Consider the following 12,137-nt stretch of genomic DNA (forward strand, 5'->3'; position numbering starts at 1 on the left):
GGAAGATTGATTTGGGGTTCGTGCTGGAAGGTGGATTTGGGGTTATTGCAGGAAGGTGGATTTGGGGTTAGTGCGGGAAGGTGGAATTGGATTTAGTGCATGAAGGTGGATTTTGGGTTAGTGCGGGAAGGTGGATTTGGGGTTAGAGCAGGAAGGTGGATTTGGGGTTCGTGTGGGATGGTGGACTTGGAGTTAGTGCGGGAAAGTGGATTTGGTGTTACTGTGGGAAGGAGAATTTGTGGTTAACGTGGGAAGGTGGACTTGGGGTTAGTGCGGGAAAGTGGATTTGTGGATAGTGCGGGAAGGTTGATTTGGGGTTACTGCAGGAATGTGGATTTGGTATTAGTGCGGGAAGGTGGATTTGTGTTCAGAGCAGGAAGGTGGATTTGGGGTTAGTGCGGGAAGGTGGATTTGTGGATTGTGCGGAAGGTGGATTTGGTGTTAGAGCAGGGAGGTGGATTTGGGGTTAGTGCGGGAAGGTGGATTTGGTGTTAGTGCGGGAAAGTGGATTTGTGGATAGTGTGGGAAGGTTGATTTGGGGTTACTGCAGGAATGTGGATTTGGGTTTAGTGCGGGAAAGTGGATTTGGATTTAGTGCGGGAAGGTGGATTTGGGGTTATGGCAGGATGGTGGATTTGGGGTTAGTGTGTGATAGTGGATTTCGGGATAGGGCAGGAAGGTGGATTTGGGGAGAATGCGGGAAGATGGATTTGGGGATAGTGCAGATGGTGGATTGGCGTTAGAGCATGAAGGTGGATTTGGGGTTAGTGCAGGAAGGTGGAATTGGAGTTGGTGCGGGAAGGTGGGTTTGGAGTTTGTGCGGGAAAGTGGATTTGGGGTTACTGTGGTAAGGTGGATTTGTGGTTAATGCGGGAAGGTGGATTTGTGGTTAGTGTGGGAAGGTGGATTGGTGGATAGTGCGGGAAGGTTGATTTGGTGTTACTGCAGGAATGTGGATTTGGTGTTATTGCGGGAAGGTGGATTTGGGGTTAGAGCAGGAAGGTAGATTTGGAGTTATTGCTGTAGGGTGGATTTGGGGTTAGCGCAGGAAGGTGGATTTGTGTTTAGTGCTGGGATGTGGATTTGGGTTTAATGCTGGATGGTGGATTTGGGGTTAGTGCTGGAAGGTGGATTCGTGGTTACTGCTGGAAGATGGATATGGGGTTATAGCAGGAAAGTGGATATTTGGTTAGGGCGGGAAGGTTGATTTGGAGTTAATGCGGGAAAATGGATTTTTGGTTCGTGCGGGAAGGTGAATTTGGGGTTAGTGCCAAAAGTTGGACATGGAGATTGTGCGGGAAGTTCGATTGGGGTTAGTCCATTAAGGTGGATTTGGGGTTAGTGCGTTAAGCTGAATTTGAGGTTAGCACGGGAAAGTGGATTCGGCGTTCGGGCAGGAACGTGGATTTGGGGTTATTGTGGGAAGTTGGATTTGGGGTTAATGCGGGAAGGTGGATTTGGGATTAGTGCGGGAAGGTGGATTTGCGGTTGGTGCGGGAAGATGGATTTGGTGTTAGTGCGGGAATGTGGATTTGTGAATAGTGCGGGAAGGTGGATTTGGGGTTAATGCAGGAAGGTGGATTCGGAGTAAGTGCGGGAAGGTGGATTTGGGGTTTAGTGCGGGAAGGTGGATTTGGGGATAGTGCAGGAATGTGGATTTGGGGTTTGTTTGGGAAGGTGGTTTTGGGGTTACTGCGGGAAGGTGCATTTGGGGACACTGCGGGAAGATGCAGTTTGGGGTAGTGCGGGAAGGTGGATTTGGGGTTATTGCGGGAATGTGGATGTGGGGTTAGTGCGAGAAGTTTGATTTGGGTTTAGTGCGGGAAGGTTGATTTGGGGTTAGTGCTGGAAGGTGGATTTGGGGTAAGTGCGGGAAGATTGATTTGCGGTTCGTGCTGGAAGGTGGATTTGGGGTTATTGCTGTAATGTGGATTTGGATTTAGTGCTGGAAAGTGGATTTGGTTTCAATGCAGGAAGTTGGATTTGTGTTTAATGCGGGAATGTGGATTTGGGAATAGTGCGGGAAGGTGGATTTGCTGTTAATGCGGAAAGGTGGATTTGGGGTTAGTGTGGGAAGATGGATTTAGGGTTAGTGCGCAAAGATGGATTTGGGGTTAGTGCGGGAATGTGGATTTGGGTTTAGTGCGGGAAAGAGGATTTGGATCTAGTGCGGGAAGATGGATTTGTGGTTATGGCAGGATGGTGGATTTGCGGTTAGAGTGTGAAGGTGGATTTGGGGATAGGGCGGGATGGTGGATTTGGGGAGAATGCGGGATGATGGATTTGGGGATCGTGCAGATGCTGGATTGGCGTTAGTGCATGAAGGTGGATTTGGGGTTAGTGCAGGAAGGTGGATTTGGGGTTGGTGCGGGAAGGTGGATTTGGAGTTTGTGTGGGAAGGTGGATTTGGGGTTAATGCGTGATGGTGGATTTGGGTTTAGTGCGGGATGGTGGACTTGGAGTTAGTGCGGGAAAGTGGATTTGGGGTTATTGTGTGAAGGTGGATTTGTGGTTAATGCGGGAAGGTGGACCTGGGGTTAGTGCGGGAAGGTGGATTGGTGGATAGTGCGGGAAGGTTGATTTGGGGTTACTGCAGGAATGTGGATTTGGTGTTAATGTGGGAAGGTGGATTTGTGCTTAGAGCAGGAACATGGATTTGTGGTTGGTGCGGTAAGGTGGACATGGGGTTAATGCGGGAAGGAGGATCTGGGGTTGGAGCAGCATGGTGGATTTGGGGTTAGTGCGGGATGGTGGACTTGGAGTTAGTGCAGGAAAGTGGATTTGGTGTTACTGTGGGAAGGAGAATTTGTGGTTAACGTGGGAAGGTGGACTTGGGGTTAGTGCAGGAATGTGGATTTGTGGGTAGTGCGGGAAGGTTGATTTGGGGTTACTGCAGGAATGTGGATTTGGTATTAGTGCGGGAAGGTGGATTTGTGTTTAGAGCAGGAAGGTGGATTTGGGGTTAGTGCGGGAAGGTGGATTTGTGGATTGTGCGGGAAGGTGGATTTGGGGTTAGAGCAGGAAGGTGGATTTGGGGTTAGTGCGGGAAGGTGGATTTGGTGTTAGTGCGGGAAGGTGGATTTGGGGATAGCGTGGGAATGTGCATTTGGGATTATTGCTGGAAGGTGGATTTGGAGTTAATTTGGGAGGGTGGATTTAGGGTTAGTGCGAGAAGGTGGATTTGGAGTTATTGCTATAAGGTGGATTTGGTGTTAGTGCAGGAAGGTGGATTTGTGTTTAGTGCTGTGATGTGGATTTGGGTTTAGTGCTGGAAGGTGGATTTGGGGTTAGTGCTGGAAGGTGGATTCATGGTTACTGCTGGAAGATGGATATGGGGTTATTGCAGGAATGTAGATATTTGGTTAGGGCGGGAATGTTGATTTGGGGTTAGTGCGGGAAAACGGATTTTTGGTTCGTGCGGGAAGGTGAATTTGTGGTTAGTGCGAGAAGTTGGATACGGAGATTGTGCGGGAAGTACGATTGGTGTTAGTCCATTAAGGTGGATTTGGGGTTAGTGCGTGAAGCTGGATTTGAGGTTCACACGGGAAAGTGGATTCGGTGTTAGGGCAGGAACGTGGATTTGGGGTTATTGCGGGAAGTTGGATTTGGGGTTAATGCGGGAAGGTTGATTTGGGATAAGTGTGGGAAGGTGGATTTGGAGTTAGTGCGGGAAGGTGGATTTGGGGTTACTTTGGCAAGGTGGATTTGTGGTTAATGCGGGAAGGTTAATTTGCGGTTAGTGCGGGAAGGTGGATTTGGGGTTAGTGCGGGAATGTGGATTTGGGTTTAGTGCGGGAAAGTGGATTTGGATCTAGTGCGGGAAGATGGATTTGTGGTTATGGCAGGATGGTGGATTTGCGGTTTGAGTGTGAAAGTTGATTTGGGGATAGGGCGGGATGGTGGATTTGGGGAGAATGCGGGATGATGGATTTGGGGATAGTGCAGATGGTGGATTGGCGTTAGTGCATGAAGGTGGATTTGGGGTTAGTGCAGGAATGTGGATTTGGGGTTGGTGCGGGAAGGTGGATTTGGAGTTTGTGTGGGAAGGTGGATTTGCGGTTAATGCGGGAAGGTGGATTTGGGTTTAGTGTGGGATGGTGGACTTGGAGTTAGTGCGGGAAAGTGGATTTGGGGTTATTGTGTGAAGGTGGATTTGTGGTTAATGCGGGAAGGTGGACCTGGGGTTAGTGCGGGAAGGTGGATTGGTGGATAGTGCGGGAAGGTTGATTTGGGGTTACTGCAGGAATGCGGATTTGGTGTTAGTGTGGGAAGGTGGATTTTTGCTTAGAGCAGGAAGGTGGATTTGGGGTTGGTGCGGTAAGGTGAACTTGGGGTTAATGGGGGAAGGTGGATTTGGGGATAGTGCGGGAAGGTGCATTTGGGATTACAGCAGCAAGGTTGATTTGGTGTTAGTGTGGGAAGGTGGATTTGGGGTTACTGCGGGAAGGTGGATTTGGCGATAATGCAGGAATGTGGATTTGGAGTTACTGCGAGAAGGTGGATTTTGGGTTATTGCTGGAAGGTGGATTTGGGGTTAGCGCAGGAAGGTGGATTTGGGTTTACTGCTGGGAGGTGGATTTGGGGTTAGTGCGGGAAGGTGGATTTGGTGTTAGTGCTGGAAGGTGGGTTTGGGGTCAGTGCGGGAATGTGGATTTGGGGTTATTGCAGGAAAGTGGATTTTGGGTTGGGGCAGGAAGATTGATTTGGGGTTAGTGCGGGAAGGCAGATTTGCGGTTAGTGCGGGAAGGTGGATTTGGTGTTCGTGCCAGGAGGTAGATTTGGGGATAGTGTTGTATGGTTGATTTTGGGATAGTGCGAGAAGGTGGATTTGGGTTTAGTACGGGAAAGTGGATTTGGGTTTATTGTGGGAAGATGGATTTGGGGTTATGGCAGGAAGGTGGATTTGGGGTTAGTGCATTAAGGTGGATTTGGGGTTAGTGCAGGAAGGTGGATTTGGGGTTAGTGCAGGAAGCTTGATTTGGGGTTAGTGCAGGAAGGAGGATTTGGGGTTAGTGTGGAAAGGTGGATTTGGGTCAGTGTGGGAATGTGGATTTGGGGTTAGTGCGGGAAGATGGATTTGTGGTTAGTGCGGGATGGTGGATTTGGGGTTGGTGCGGGAATGTAGATTTGGGTTTAGTGCGGCAAGGTGGATTTGGGGTTAATGCGGGAAGGTGATTTGGGGTTAGTGCGGGAATGTGGATTTCAGGTTATTGTGGGAAGCTGCATTTGGGGTTAATGCGGGAAGGTGGATTTGTGCTTTGTGCGGGAAGGTGGATTTGAGGATAGTGCGGGAAGGTGGGTTTGGGTTAGTGCAGAAATGTGAATTTGGGGTTAGTGCGGGAAGGTGGATTTGGGGTTAGTGCAGGAATGTGGATTGGGGTTAGTGCGGGAATGTGGATTTGGGGTTAGTGTGGTAAGCTTCATTTGGGGTTAGTGCAGGAAGGTGGATTTTGGGTTAGTGCCTGAAGGTGGATTTGGGGTTATTGTGGGAAGGTGGGTTTGGGGATTGTGTTGGAAGGTAGATTTGGGGTTTGTGTGTGAAAGTGGATTGGGGGTTAGTGGAGGAAGGTGGATTTGGGGATAGTGCGGGAAGCTGGATCTGGGGATACGGCGGGATGTTGGATTTTGGGTTAGTGTGGGAATGTGGATTTGGGGTTTGTGCAGGAAGTTGGATCTGGGGATATTGCGGTAAGATGGATTTGGAGTTAGTGCGGGAAGGTGGATTTGGGGATAATGCGGTAAGGTGGATTTGGTGGATTGCGCGGGAAGGTGGATTTAGTGTTATTGTGGGAATGTGAATTTGGGGATAGTGCGGGAATGTGGATTTGGTATTAATGCGAGAAGGTAGATTTGGGGATAGTGCGGGATGGTGGATTTGGGGTGTGCTCAGTAAGGTGGATTTGGGGACAGTGCGGGAAGGTGGATCAGGGGTTAATGCGGGAATTTGGATTTGGGGATAGTGCGGGAAAGTGGATTTGGGGTTAGTGCGGGAAGGTGGATTTGGAGTTAGTTCGGGAAGGTGGATTTGGGATTAGTTTGGGAAGGTGGATTTGGAGTTAGTGCGGGAAGGTGGATTTGGGTTTACTGTGGGAAGGTGGATTTGTGGTTAATGCGGGAAGGTGGATTTGTGGTTAGTGCGGGAAGGTGGATTTGGTGTTAGTGCAGGAAGGTGGATTTGGCGTTAGTGCGGGAAGGTGGACTTGGGGTTTAGTGCGGGAAAGTGCATTTGGGGATAGTGCAGGAAGGTGGATTTGGGGTTAGTGCGGGAAGGTGGTCTTGGGGTTAGTGCGGGAAGGTGGATTTGAGGTTATTGCGGGAAGGTGGATTTGGGGTTAGTGCGAGATGTTTGATTTGGGTTTAGTGTGGGAAGGTTGATTTGGGCTAGTGCTGGAAGGTGGATTTGGGGTTAATGCGGGAAGGTGGTTTGGGGTTTAGTCCTGGAAGGTAGATTCGGTGTTAGTGCGGGAAGATGGATTTGGGTTTCATGCTGGAAATTGGATTTGGGGTTAGTGCAGGTATGTGGATTTGGGAATAGTGCAGGAAGGTGGATTTGGGGTTAATGTGGGAAGGAAGATTTGGGGTTAGTGCGGGAAGTTTGATTTAGGGTTAGTGCGGGAAGATCGATTTGGGATTAGTGCGGGAACATGGATTTGTGGATAGTGTGGTATGGTGGTTTATTGGGATAGTGCGAGAAGGTAGAGTTGGGGATAGTGCAGGAATGTGGATTTGCGTAAAGTGCAGGAAAGTGGATTTGGGTTTAAGATGGGAAGATGGATTTGGGGTTATGGCAGGAAGGTGGATTGGGGTTTGTGTGTGACAGTGGATTTGGGGATAGTGCGGGAAGGTGGATTTGGGGAGAATGCAGGAAGTTGAATTAGGGGATGGTGCAGATGGTAGATTGACTTTAGTGCATGAAGGTGGTATTGGGGTTAGTGCAGGAAGTTGGATTTGGGATTACTCTGGGAAGGTGGATTTGTGGTTAATGCGGGAAGGTGGATTTGTGGTTAGTGCGGGAAGGTGGATTTGGGTTTAGTGTGGGAAGGTGGATTTGTGGATAGTGCGGTAAGGTGGATTTGGGGTTAATGCTGGAAGGTGGATTCGGAGTTAGTGCAGGAAGTTGGATTTGGGGTTTAGTGCGGGAAGTTGGATTTGGGGATAGTGCAGGAAGTTGGATTTGGGGTTAGTGCGGGATAGTGGATTTGGGGTTAATGCAGGAAGGAGGATCTGGGGTTAGAGCAGGAAGGCGGATTTGGGGATAGTGCAGGCAGGTGGATTTGAGGTTAGAGCAGGAATGTTGATTTGGAGTTAGTGTGGGAAGGTGGATTTGGGGTTACTGTGGGGAGGTGGATTTGAGTTTGTGCGGGAATGTGGATTTGGGAATGATGCGGGAAGGTAGATTTGTGCTTAGTGTGGGAAGGTGGATTTGGAGAGAGTGTGGGAAGGTGGATTTGGGTTAGTGCGGTAATGTGGATTTGGGAATGGTGCGTGAAGATATATTTGGGGTTAATGCAGGAAGGTGCATTTGGGGTTAGTACGGGAAGATAGATTTAGGGTTAGTGCGGGAAGATGGATTTGTGGTTAGTGCGGGAAGGTGGATTTGTGGATAGTGCGGTATGGTGGATATTGGGATAATGCGAGAAGGTGGATTTGGGGTTAGTGCGGGAATGTGGATTTGGGTTTAATGTGAGAAAGTGGATTTGGGTTCAGTGCGGGAAGATCGATTTCGGGTTATGGCAGGAATGTGGATTTGGGGTTAATGTGTGAATGTGGATTTGGGGATAGTGCGGGAAGGTGGATTTGGGGAGAATGCGGGAAGATGGATTTGGGGATAGTGCAGATGGTGGATTGGCTTTAGTGCAAGAAGGTTGATTTGGGGTTAGTCCAGGAAGGTGGATTTTTGGGTAAGTGCGGGAAGGTCGATTTTTTGGAGTTAGTGCAGGAACGTGGATTTGGGGTTTATGCGGGAAGGTGGATTTGTGGTTAGGGCATGAAGGTGGACTTGAAGTAAGTGCGGGAAGGTGGATTTGGGGTTAGAGCACAAAGGTTGATTGGGGATAGTGCGGGAAGGTGGATTTGTGGTTAGTGCGGGAAGGTGGATTTGGGGTTAGATCTGGAAGGTGGATTTGAGGTTCGTGCGGGAAGGTGGATTTGGTGTTAGTGCGAGAAGGTGGATTTAGAGTTATTGCTGGAATGCGGATTTGTTGTTAGCGCAGGAAGTTGGATTTGTTGTTAGTGCTGGAAGGTGGATTTGTGGTTAGTGCTGGAATGGATTTGGGGTTATTGCAGGAAAGTGGATTATGGGTTCATGGGGGAAGTTTGATTTGGGATTAGTGTGGGACGGCGGATTTGTGGTTAGTGCGGGAAGGTGGATTTGTGGTTAGTGCCAGAAGTTGGATTTGGGGATTTTGCGGGAAGTTCGATTGGGATTAGTGCATTAAGGTGGATTTGGGGTTATTGCAGGAAGGTGGATTAGGGATGAATATGTGAAGCTAAATTTTGGGTTAGCGTGGGAAGGTGGATTCGGGGTTAGGGCAGGAAGGTGGATTTGTGATTTGTGTGGGAAGCTGGATTTGGGTTTAGTGCGGGAAGGTGGATTTGGGGTTACGGCGGGAAGGTGGATTTTGGGTTACTGTGGGAAGGTGGATTTGGGAATATTGCGGCAATGTGGATTTGTGGTTGAGCGCAAAGTTTTATTTGGGGTTAGTGCGGTAAGGTTGATTTGGGGTTAGTGAGGGAAGGTGAATTTGGGATTAGTGCTGGAAGGTGGATTTGGGTTTAGTGCGGGAAGGTGGATTTGTGGTTAGTGCGGGAAGGTGGATTTGTGGTTAGTGCGGGAAGGTGGATTTGGGTTTAGTGCAGGAAGGTGGATTTGTGGTTAGTGCGGGAAGGTGGATTTGTGGTTAGTGCGGGAAGGTGGATTTGGGTTTAGTGCGGGAAGGTGGATTTGTGGTTAGTGCGGGAAGGTGGATTTGCGGTTCGTGCTGGAAGGTGGATTTGCGGTTATTGCGGGAAGGTGGATTTCGTTTTAGTGCAGGAAGTTGGATTTGGGTTTAGTGCAGGAATGTGGATTTGGGGATAGTGCGGGAAGGTGGATTTGGGGTTAGTGCCGGAAGGTGGATTTGGGGTTAGTGAGGGATAGTTAATTTGGGGATAGTGTGGGAAGGTTGATTTGGGGAGAGTGTGGGAAGGTTGATTTGGGGATAGTGCGGAAGGTTTATTGGCGTAAGCGCATGAAGGTGGATTTGGGGTTAGTGCAGGAAGGTGGATTTGGGGTTAGTGCGGGAAGGTGGATTTGGGGATAGTGCGGGAAGGTGGATTTGGGGTTTGTGTGGGAAGGTGGATTTGGAGATAATGCGGGAAGGTGGATTTGGGGTTAATGCGGGAAGGTGGATTTGGGGTTAGTGCGGGAAGGTGGATTTGGAGTTAGTGCGGGAAGGTGGATTTGTGGTTACTGTGGGTAGTTGGATTTGTGGTTAATGCGTGAAGGTGGATTTGCAGTTAGTGCGGGAAGGTGGATTTGGGGTTAGTGCGGGAAGGTTGATTTGTGGATAGTGTGGCAATGTGGATTTGGGGTTAATGCAGGAAGGTGGATTCGGTGTTAGTGTGGGAAGGTGGATTTGGGGTTTAGTGCGGGAAGGTGGATTTGGGGATAGTGCAGGTTGGTGGATTTGGTGTTAGTGCGGGAAGGTGGATTTTGGGTTATAGCAGGAAGGTGGATTTGGGGTTAGTCCGGGAAGGTGGATTTGGGGTAGAGCGGGAATGTGCATTTGGGGTTAGACCAGGAAGGTTGATTTGGAGTTAGTGCGGGAAGGTGGATTTGGGGTTGCTGCAGGAAGGTGGATTTGGGGATAATGCGGGAAGGTGGATTTGGGGTTAATGTGAGAAGTTTGATTTGGGTTTAGTGCGGGAAAGCTGATTTGGGGTTCGTGCTAGAAGGTGGATTTGGGGTTATTGCGGGAAGGTGGATTTGTTGTTAGTGCTGGAATTTGGAATTGGTTTTAGTGCAGGAAGTTGGATTTGGGGTTAGTGCGGGAATGTGGATTTTGGAATAATGCAGGAAGGTGGATTTGGGATAGTGAGGAAATGTGGATTTGGGTTTAGTGCGGGAAAATGGGTTGTGGGTTATTGCGGGAATGTGGATTTGGGGTTATTGCGGTCGGTCAGTTACTGTGTGCTCAGTAAGGATGTGTGCAGTAGGTGAGTTACTGTTTGCTCAGTCAGGATGTGTGCTGTAGGTCAGTTACTGTGTGTTCACTCAGAATGTGAGCAGTAGGTCAGATACGATGCGCCCAGTCAGGATGTGTGCAATAGGTCAGTTACTGTGTGCTTAGTCAAGACGTATGCATTAGGTCAGTTCATGTGTGCTCAGTCAGAATGTGAGCTCTACTTCAGTTACTGTGTGCTCCGTCAGGTTTTGTTCATGTGGTCATTTCCTGGGGCTTCGGTCATGCTTTGGTAATTTGTGCAGTTTCTGGTGTTCTCATTCAGGATTTGTGCAGTATGCCAGTTTCCGTGTGCTCTGTCAGAATGTGAGCAGTAGGCCAATTACTGTGCACTCATTCAGGATGTGTGCATTAGGTCAGTTATTATGTGCTCTGTTAGAATGTGTGCAGTCGGTCAGTTAATGTGTGCTCCATCAAGATGTGAGCAGTAGGTCAGATATTGTGTGCTCAGTCAGGCTGTGAGCAGTAGGTCAGCTGCTGTGTGCTCAGTCAGGATGCATGCATTCGTTCAATTACTGTGCGCTCAGTTAGCGTGTGAATAGTTGGTCATTTACTTTGCACTCAGTTAGGAGGTGCGCAGAAGGTCACTTACTGTGTGCTCAGTTAGGATGTGTGCAGTAGTTCATTTACTGTGTGCTCAGTCAGGATGTGCGCAGTAGGTCATTTGCTGTGAGCTCAGTCAGGATGTGTGCAGCAGGTCAGTTACTGTATGCTCAGTCAGGATGTGAGCAGTAGGTCATTTACTGTGCGCTCATTCAGGATGTGAGCAGTAGGTCAGTTGCTGTGTGCTCAGTAAAGATGTGTGCAGTAGGTCATTTACTGTGCGCTCAGTCAGGATGTGAGCAGTGGGTCAGTTACTGTGCGCTCAGTTAGGATGTGAGCAGTAGGTCTTTTACTGTGCGCTCAGTCAGGATGTGAGCAGTGGGTCAGTTACTGCGCACTCAGTCAGGATGTGAGCAGTAGGTCTTTTACTGTGCGCTCAGTCAGGATGTGAGCAGTAGATCATTTACTGTGCGCTCAGTCAGGATGTGAGCAGTGGGTCAGTTACTGTGCGATCAGTCATTATGTGAGCAGTAGGTCAGTTACTGTGTGCTGATCAGGATGTGAGCAGTAGGTCAGTTACTGTGTGCTCATCAGGATGTGAGCAGTAGGTCAGTTACTGTGTGCTCATCAGGATGTGAGCAGTAGGTCAGTTACTGTGTGCTTATCAGGATGTGAGCAGTAGGTCAGGTACTGTGCGCTCAGTTAGGATGTGTGCAGTAGATCATTTACTGTGTGCTCAGTCAGGATGTATGCAATAGGTCAGTTACTGTGTGCTCAGTCAGGATGTGAGCAATAGGTCAGTTTCTGTGTGTTCAGCCAGGATGTGAGCAGTAGTTCAGGTACTGTGCGCTCAGTTAGGATGTGTGCAGTAGATCATTTACTGTGTGCTCAGTCAGGATGTATGCAATAGGTCAGTTACTGTGTGCTCAGTCAGGATGTGAGCAATAGGTCAGTTTCTGTGTGTTCAGCCAGGATATGAGCAATAGTTCAGGTACTGTGTGCTCATCAGGATGTAAGCAGTAGGTGAGGTACTGTGCGCTCAATTAGGATGCGTGCAGTAGGTAATTTACTGTGTGCTCAGTCAGGTTGTGAGCATTAGGTCCTTTCCTGAGCGCTCAGTCAGGATGTGAGCAGTAGCTCAGTTACTGTCTGCTCAGTCAGATTGTGTGCAATAGGTCAGTTACTGTTTGGTTATCAGGATGTGAGCAGTAGGTCAGGTGCTGTGCGTTCAGTCAGGATGTGAGCAGTAGGTCAGTTACTGTGCGCTCAGTCAGGATGTGAGCAGTAGGTCAGTTACTGTTTGGCCATCAGGATGTGAGCAGTAGGTCAGGTACTGTGCGTTCAGTCAGGATGTGAGCAGTAGGTCAGTTA

Source organism: Somniosus microcephalus, unplaced genomic scaffold, assembly GCF_052327205.1.
Source record: "Somniosus microcephalus isolate GS21.2 unplaced genomic scaffold, FLI_Smic_1.0 unresolved_chr5, whole genome shotgun sequence".
NCBI lineage: Eukaryota > Metazoa > Chordata > Chondrichthyes > Squaliformes > Somniosidae > Somniosus > Somniosus microcephalus.